We start from the raw sequence: 9578 nt of genomic DNA, 5'->3' as shown, positions 1-9578 counted from the left end.
AATTGATCTACAGGGCATCCCTGCTCTAAGCAGTTCGAGTCTACATCGGTTCCACACTAAAGTCGTTGATGCTTGCAGGAACTGATGCATTATAAATCCTCCCATTCCCTGTGCTTAAGCTGCGCAAAAAGAATTGAGCAAATGGAAATCAGCTGCGGGGGAAAAATTCTCTGCTTTAAGTTGTTTCGCTGTAAGTCCAAGGTTTTTGGAACATATCTTGGACTTATAGTGAAGACAGCCTGTAGTTCTTTTTTTAAACCTTGTTGGCTTTCACAACATCCTCTGGCAGGGAGTTCCACAGGTTGACTGTGCATTGTGAGAAGAAATCCTTCCTTTTCTTTTTAACCTGCTATCTATTAATTTCATAGTGACCTCTGTTTCCTGTATTAGAGGAATACCCTGACCAAAGGCTTGTAACTCTCCCAAAGAAAAAAACTTGGGAAACACAGGCTCTGGGTCCATAGGGTAAAACAGTGGCATGTTTGCAGATTTTTAAAAATATTTTTCCAGCTCTTTTCCAGAAAATATTAATACATTTTATAAGAGGGGAAAATGGCTTTGGGTGCACCCCCTCTTTCACTAGCTTCCTCCACTTCTCTTTTATACAGGCAAAATGATAAAAAATACCCCCCCCCCCCAAAAAAAAAGGTTAATGAGATAGAAATGGATGTGGGGAAAGCAACAAGCACCTTTTATTGGTCAAATAACAGCAAACATTTTCGAAGAGATGAACGTGTTTGGTGAAGATTTGCTGCTAGAAAACAAAAGCCACTTTGTATTGAAAAGTGTTTCTGAGCCACAAACAAGGGAACTGAGAACACCCCTCAGCAGACCACTGCCAAACTGGATCAAAGAACCAGGCCGCAGGTTTCTACCCATATATCTACATTTCCTGTGTGGTCTCGCAGGCCCAAGAAGCTGTCAGGACTTCTTGTAAACGCTGCAGCTGGTCAGTTTCACTCTTGTGGGCACTTAGTTCTTCTTCTGCTCCATTTGCTTGCTCAGCACTGAAAAATTCAGGCAAGATGGAAGACGAGGAAGGTTACACGGTACTGAACCTCCGGCCGAAGGTGGGAAACTCAGCGCGTCTCTCTCCAGCAGGACACCAAGGTATTGACGTAGGTTGTCTTCAGTTTGCAACATATCGCCATGGAGAGCTGGGTTTTTATGCCAGGGGTTTTAAGCAGGAGATGAGTAGAAAGCATTTCCCATGGGTACGAGATCAGGTGTGGTCTAGTGGGTGGAAGATCTGGGTTCTAATCCTGGCTAACTGACCTTGGGCATCTGCTTTCTCCCTCCCACCATTTTTCTCTCTTGTCTATTTATTTTATAAGCATTCTGGGGCAGGGATAGTCTCCTACAAGAAACGTGTATAATCGTAATAGACCCAAGAAGCTCAATCTATGATCTAGGGGTAATAGTGGTTCACAACCTAATATGAGTCAACAGTGTGACACTGTTGCAAAAAAAGCAAACCTGATTCTGGGCTGCATGAACAGGAGTGTTGTGAGCAAGACAGGAGAAGTCATTCTTCCGCTCTACTCTGTGCTGCTTAGGCCTCAGTTGGAATATTGTGTCTAGTTCTAGGCACCACATTTCAAGAAAGATGTGGAGAAATTGGAGAAGGTCCCGAGAAGAGCAACAAGAATGAGGAAAGGTCTAGAGAACATGAGTGATGCGGGAAGACTGAAAGAATTGGGTTTGTTTAGTTTAGAAAAGAGAAGATTGAGGGGGGACATGAGATCGGTTTTCAAGTATCTAAAAGGGTGTCTCGAGGAGGAGGGAGAAAAATTGTTTTCCTTGGCCTCTGAGGATAGAACAAGAAGCAATGGGCTTAAACTGCAACAAGGGAGGTTTAGGTTGGACATTAGGAAAAACTTCCTACCTGTCAGGGTGGTTAAACACTGGAATAAGTTGCCTAGGGACATTGTGGAATCTCATCCCTGGAGATATTGAAGAGAGCAGGTTAGACAGACACCTGTCAGGGATGATCGGATCCATGGTGTCTGAAGCAGTAGCCACTAGGGATGTAAAAGAGTAGTTGAGTCAACTACTCGCATTTCCTGCTTCCTCGCCCTACTGCCTCGCCTATCCTCTGATATAGAGGCCATGGGGGAGGGGGGTGGAAGCAGGAAATGCAGAGGTAGGGTGCAAGGACGGCAGAGGTAGCTTGCAAAGGGTCCCGGACCTACCCCGCTGCGGCTCTGCAGTTGAAACGTTGTAGGAACCAGGCTGCCTGCACACCCAGCTCCTACTACATTTAAACTACAGCGGGGATCCTTGTTGACTAATCGTGTACTCAATACAAATGGTACCAAGTACACACTTAGTCAATTACCCACTTCTTAGCATCCTTAGTCGCTATGCTAGTGGCTCCGGCTATAGCTATTAAGCCTCACTCAACCAATCAAAGTGCCTTGTGTGGCTAGTGGCTAGACTTTTGGACACCACAGATCTAGACAGTGCTGGGTCCTGCCAGAAGGGCAGGGGAACTGGATGCATTGCCCTCGAGATTCCTTACCGTTCTCGTGTTCTACGACTACAGAGATGCCATCCAGCAGTAGGACTCTTTTGTGCTAAGTGAAACAGCCCCCGCCCTCAGGAATTAATAGCCCAAAGAGAGTGATGTTAAAGCAGTGTGCAACGGCAGTCAAAAAAGCAAAAAGGATGTTAGGAATCATTAAAAAAGGGATAGAGAGTAAGACGAAGAATATCTTATTGCCTTTATATAAATCCATGGTACGCCCACATCTTGAATACTGTGTACAGATGTGGTCTCTTCATCTCAAAAAAGTTATACTGGTATTAGAAAAAGTTCAGTTCAGAAAAGGACAACTAAAATAATTAGGGGCTTGGAACAGATCCAATATGAAGAGAGATTAAAGAGACTAGGACTTTTCGTTTTAGAAAAGAGGAGACGAAGGGGGAATCTGACAGAGGTCTATAAAATCATGAACGATGTGGAGAAAGTGAATAAGGAAAAGTTATTAACTTGTTCTCATAATATAAGAACTAGGGCCACCAAATGAAATTAATGGGCAGCAGGTTTAAAACAAACAAAAGGAAGTTCTTCTTCACACAGCGCACTGTCAACCTGTGGAACTCCTTGCCAGAGGAGGTTGTGATGGCTAGGACTATAAAAGGGCTCAAAAAAGATTCATGGAGGTTAAGTCCATTAATGGCTATTAGCTAGGATGGGTAAGGAATGGTGTCCCTTGCCTCTGTTTGTCAGAGGGTGGAGATGGATGGCAGGAGAGAGGTTGCTTGATCATTCCCTGTTTGATTCACTCCCTCTGACACCTGGGACATTAGCCACTGTCGGCAGGCAGGATACTGGGCTGGATGGACCTTTGATCTGACCCAGTACGGCCGTTCTTATGTTCTTATGTAACTATCTAGATGGGGGGAATGAGACCCATGAAGTTCTACTCAATCCTCAACCCACACTCGTCACCGCAGTGTCTGAGATGGAATGAATTTACCCAGGATCAGGCAAGGAATCTGTGGCATAGAAAGGAATGAAACCCTGAGCTCCAGCATTTTAACCACAAGCCCGGGTACCCACTGACCACTTGCTGATTGGGCTCCGGGAGAATTATAGAACTAAGTTTCAAGCCCAATACAATATTTACTCCTGCCCAAGGAAAAGCACTTTGCTGGTGTTAACCCACGAACGAGGGTGTTTCACTAACCGTTTCATCTTCCAGAGCCACTGATGAGTGTCTGTTGTTACAAAATCGCCCTGGGAGCTTTGGGGGCGTGGTGTATCGTCGTGACCATAGCAGGGATTGTGCTGGGTGCCTGGGGTAAGTGTCTGGGATCCTGCTAATCTTTTAAATCTCTCAAATCTATTCTTGTTCTCCGTGACTTTCTAAGATGCCCTTACCTAAGCACCGGTATAACTCGGCTGGACAGATTTCAATGTACTAGTTCAGTAATTTCCACCAATAAGAGTGTTTATTTTTAAGCAAAAGACAGGATTATGCAGCACTTTAAAGACTAACAAGATGGTTTATTAGGTGATGAGTTTTCATAGACCAGACCTGCATAGTCCTGTCTTTTGTTTCAGCTAGACCAAACTAACACGGCTACATCTCTATTACTATTTTTAAGCACTTTTTGTTCTATTTTTACCAAGCTAAACTTTCAGAATTAACTTTCTAATTATAGTGATAGAAATGTAGCCGTGTTAGTCTGGGGTAGCTGAAGCAAAATGCAGGACAATGTAGCACTTTAAAGACTAACAAGATGGTTTATTAGATGATGAGCTTTCGTGGGCCAGACCCACTTCCTCAGATCAAATAGTGGAAGAAAATAGTCACAACCATATATACCAAAGGATACAATTAAAAAAATGAACACATATGAAAAGGACAAATCACGTTTCAGAACAGGAGGGGGATGCGGGGAGGGTGGGAAAGGAAGGAAGGTAAGTGTCTGTGAATTGATATTAGATCAAGAACACATATTCCTGCGCATCCAGAAATATAATCTATGCTATCATGTGCCGAAAGTGTCCGTCTGCTATGTACATTGGACAAACGTCTCAGACACTTCGCCAAAGGATTAATGCCCACAAAACAGATATCAGACAAGATCACAAAGAAAAAACAGTTTCTTGCCATTTTAACCAGAAAGGACACTCTCTCAATGAAGAGGTGTTTGCAGTATAGACGGGGCCTTTTTCTGGAAAAAAAAAAAAAGCCCTTTTGCACAAGATCCTTGTAAACCTCTTTTTTTTTTTTTTTTTTTTTTTTGAGGAATAAGGGTAGCAGGTGTAAAACTAATAAAAGAAAGTTCTTCTTCACACAGCGTGTAGTCAACCTGTGGAACTCCTTGCCAGAGGAGGCTGTGAAGGATAGGACTATAATAGAGTTTAAAGAGAAGCTAGATAATTTCATGGAGGTTAGGTCCATAAAAGGCTATTAGCCAGGGGATAAAATGGTGTCCTTGGCCTCTGTTTGTCAGAGAGATGGCAGGAGACAAATCGCTTGATCATTGTCTTCGGTCCACCCTCTCTGGGGCACCTGGTGCTGGCCACTGTCGGCAGACAGGATACTGGGCTAGAAGGACCTTTGGTCTGACCCAGTACGGCTGTTCTTACGTTCTTATGATCTTGCATATAAGGGTTTTTTTCCCCAAAAATAGCCCAGTCTATACGGTGGATTTTTTTTTCGCAAAATCCTCTTCTGCAAAAAGGATCGGAAGAGAATATGCAAATGAGAGTGCAAGATTTGCAAACGAGCTCTTCATTTGCATTTCCTCTTCCGCACAAAACAAACAGTATACATGCAGCCTGATGCAGTGACCTTGCGGAATAAACAGATCCTATGGAAACAGCTTGTGGGCCTGCGCTGTTTTCCCCCTGCTTTTCACTGCTGAGTCTGCACTTAGCTTTCTACTGCGGCTGCAGTACATGCCCCGATAGAAGTGTTCGTGTTGTGGTGAATTAACTGATACAAACACTGCTAGGTCAGTAGAACACACTGGGCCACACGGCGTTAAAAGAGATTTCATCAAACCCCAAGATAAGCCGCTCTGAAGCCTTTGGCACGGATATAAAAACTGATTGAAGTTTAACTGGGTATGAGCCAGGCCAGAGTCACTCCTCTATCAAGGGATTTAGCACAGGGCTGGGCTTTCTGTGTCCTCATCCCCATCTTTTACAGGATGTTGTTTCAAAGTTTGTCAGAGTCCCCATCTACAAGGAAACCCCCCCTGAAAGTGATGGTGTTGCTCTAAGCAACGGAAGCAGACGAGAATGCAACACCAGCCTGGAGGACTGGGTTTCTCGCCTGAAGCAGAGCGTGTGCGATCCGGCCCAGATAAACTCAGGTAACCACCGCTCGTTGTGAGGCAAACCCATCCGCATCTCCACAGGGTGCGGTCTGTCCGAATCCCCGCTGTGCTGTGGGAGACCTAGGTATGAGAACATTCCCCATGTCGGCATTCCTGTCGATGGCATAATGCACCGGTTTGGTGTGAGCGGTGCGTGTCTCTCTGTAGTGCTGCTCCACATATAAGGATACAAGCCTACTATAGCTACTGGCTGAGGGAGCTGCTTCTTTGGTCCACGTGAGGTGTGTTTTCAGTGTTGAAGTTCTGTGCTTTAATTTCTGTTGAGGACGAATGTGGGGGGTGTTACACTGGTCTAGTCAACAGTGCTTCCCTGCACTTCATCCCGTTGCACCGAGCATTAAGGAGGAGTTCAGTTTCAGCAGCTGAGGTGCAGCATCTCTTTAATACCGTGGTTTACTGACAAATCCCCTTTTCAGCTCAGGCAATCGGGAGGAGAGGGGGTTTGCCAGCTGCCCTCAGCTCAGAGGAGCCGGGAGGAGAGGGGGTTTGCCAGCTGCTCTCAGCTCAGAGGAGCCGGGAGGGGACAGCAGCCGGCCACAGGAAAGTCTGCCGTGTCTAGCTCTGAGAAATTCATCTGGCTCCGCAGTGGACAGGAGAGAAAGAATCACTAACGCCCTTTGCCACTTCTCACTGTCCCCGCAGGGGACGCCAGGTGCAAACTCTGCCCCCAAGACTGGCTCCGGCGTGGGAACATGTGCTACTGGCTGTCGAAAGAGACTAATACCTGGAGCAAGAGCCGTGACGACTGTGCCAGGAAGGGATCTGAAATGCCGGTGATCCAGGACCGGGAACAGATGGTAACGTGCATTGTCTGCCGGGGCACAGCGAGCGCCGTTCATCATATTGCTGCTCGCTTTGTTTTACACATCTCTATAGCAATTGTCCCGACACAAAACACTATTGGATGGAGATCGCGCGCAATGGGCAGGCAATACACCAGCAAGGACAAGCACCCTGCAAGGACTGCTGACAGGGAGGAGCTAAAGGGGGCAATTTCCCTGGGTGCAGCAATTCAAAGGAAGTGTCGGACGGGAGCTTGGGCCCTTTAAATAGCCACTGGAGCACCACCCCCTCGGGATGGCTCTGGGGGCAGGTACATGCTGCTCTCCATGCAGTGCTGAGGGCTGGCCCCTCCCCTTCAGTCCAAGGCTCCGCCTCTTCCGCGAGCCAGGGGATGACTCCGCCCACCTGGCCCAAGGACCCCAGCAGGTTGTCCGCTCGCCTGAGGGTGGTATAGTACGGGAGGTGGTGGTGTCGGTTTTTCGGGGGGAGATGGGTGCAGCAAAGGGCTTCTCTCACCTTGAGAACCCCTGTTCTATAGCCTGTGCACAACGGGGCCCAGGTGACCGACTGGGGCGCAAACACAGGAGTCAAAAGGGGGCTTGGACACTAATGTGGATAATGAGACCGTCCAGCGCGATCGCGGTTAATGCTGCAAGAGCTTTGCACAGGGTATTAAACTTCCCACTATGAGTCTTATGCCACTGATCTGTGGAGACCGAGACTCTATCTGCCAGAGATCGGGATGGGAACCAATGTAGGTCAAAATCATCCTACGCCCGCTACTGCAAGCAAGGCTGTTCTTACTGATACACAGAAAACATGCTTCCGTAGGGCACCTGAAAATCTGGGTCTTAGTGTCCGCCCACTTCCTCTTCCTGTTGGGTAGCTCTGGCTCCTCAGGAGAGGATCCAATTAGCTTCAAAGTGATAAAATCGGACAGAGCTCTGAGCAGAACCCGTGGCAAAGCCATGCAAGCGGCAGGGAAGCCTTTTCACAGGTCTTTCCAACCCCAGGTCTATCCTGCCCGTTTCTGAATTTACTGTGCGAGTCGACAGGACCTGTTTAAGATATTTCTTTAGTGCGTTGCTGAAGATTATAAAACCACCACTCTACAAGTCTTCATCTTCTCCCAGGGCTGCCTTCAGGCATAAGGGCACCAGTTAAATAGTACAATAGGACTCCATAGTTTTGTCTACAGTATCTGTCGACAAAACTTCTGTTGACAAAGAGCGTCTAGACACATTCAGTTCTGTCGACAAAGCAAGCTGCTTTGTCAACAGAACCCTGTAGTCTAGTCGCAACCCTACAGGCAATAACACCTTCTGTCGACAGAACTCTGTCAACAGAAGGTGTTATTCCTCGTAAAATGAGGTATACCAGCGTCTACACTACCGCTGAGTTCTGTCGACGTTATGTCAACAGAACTCAGCGGTAGTGTAGACGCTGGTATAGTTTTGTCGACAAAAGTCCACTTTTGTCGACAAAACTCAGTTGTCTAGACACACCCCATAAGTCCTAAGTTCAGACCTGACAGCTTGGTTCTGACACATTGAGAAAGAGCTAGTGTCAACCACTATTGGATACAGGGCCCTCGGCTAGATGGAAAAACTTTAAAACATTGATTAGTCTAGCAGCACCTTAAAGACCAACAAAACACGTTGATAGGATCATGAGCTTTCGTGGGCACAACCCACTTCTTCAGATGACTGGAGCATTAAAAGTCCAAAATTAAATAAGGGAAAGGGGAAGGAGGGGGGGGGGGGGGAGTGAATTAGAGTGTTCAAGTTACAAGAAGCTGATAAGAACAATTTGCTCCTTCTCTAAGTACCCCCTGCGTAGTTGGTTAAGTCGTTAGAATATGGAAAGTAGTGTGCTAGCCAGATAATGTCTTTATTCATACCTCTATGGCTATGTCAAGACTGCAGGTTTCTTTCGGAAGAAGCTTTTCCGGAAGAGATCTTGAAAAAACTTCTTCTGAAAGAGAGCGTCTACACAGCAAAAGTGCATCGAAAAACGATCTGTTTTTTCAAAAGATAGTGTCCACACAGAATGGATGCTCTCTCATTGAAGCTGTGATTACTATGGACAGAGTGGTCACCAGGGCACCTGTGCTTTTTCCTCTTTCCTCTTCTTGCAAAAGAATTCCCTCTTCCCCGTCTACACATGCCTTTTTCGGAAAGAGCTCTTTTGGGAAAAGGCTTCTTCCTTGTAGAAAGAGGTTTACCGATGTCGGAAAAACCTCTCAATTCTTTTGATTTTTTCCCAAAAGAACACGATTGCAGTGTGGACGTCAGTGAAGTTTTTCTGAAAACACTCTGCAGTGTAGACGTACCTTATGATAGGAATCAAACTTGTAAATGAAGTTTAGTTCCAACCCTTCCTGTGTATTTGGCTTATGGAATTGGCCGGAAACAACACGGTGGCTTTCAGATGCATTAACGAGTGCCCAGGCAGGTTAAAGTGTCCTACAAAGACACCAAAGTACAAAACGAGCTATTTTGAAATAAGATCGAAATAAGACATACAATTTTCATAGCTCAAGTTGCGTCTCTTACTTTGACCTTCAGTGCAGTGTCGACGCACCCAGAGGGTTTACAATCCAAAGGGAGTAGTCAGACATTGGCTTGTGTTTCGCCTTGGAAAAAGGGGGAAACTGAGGCCCAGAAAAGTCAAGTGTGTTATGTCAGATTATTGCTGGGAGGGCTTTCTGCATTCATGCATCTGTCGAACAGGGGTCTGTCTAACACTGTGTGCGGCTAATGCTGGGGAAGAAATAAAAGACGTCTAGAGCCAAACCTTCACACAGACACTTCTGTTGCAGGGTCACCTGCAGTCGGCCCTACCAGAGATAGATCATGTTTGGATTGGATTAGCATTTAACGCTTCCCAAGGGAGGTGGACCTGGCTGGATGGTGCCCCTGTCCATAGAGAACTGT

General features: G+C 46.3%; 1 long non-coding RNA gene across 1 annotated transcript; it reads left to right on the top strand.

Annotated features, from left to right (window-relative positions):
* The first annotated feature begins 678 nt into the window (after window positions 1–678).
* LOC142823287 (uncharacterized) lies at window positions 679–9578 on the top strand. Its single transcript, XR_012898556.1, has 5 exons — window positions 679–1110; window positions 3708–3806; window positions 5685–5835; window positions 6502–6656; window positions 9464–9578. It is a non-coding gene; the product is annotated as an uncharacterized LOC142823287 (long non-coding RNA).

The sequence above is a fragment of the Pelodiscus sinensis genome, chromosome 32 (assembly GCF_049634645.1).
Source record: "Pelodiscus sinensis isolate JC-2024 chromosome 32, ASM4963464v1, whole genome shotgun sequence".
Taxonomy (NCBI): Eukaryota; Metazoa; Chordata; order Testudines; family Trionychidae; genus Pelodiscus; species Pelodiscus sinensis.
This window is presented reverse-complemented; position numbering and strand designations above follow the sequence as displayed.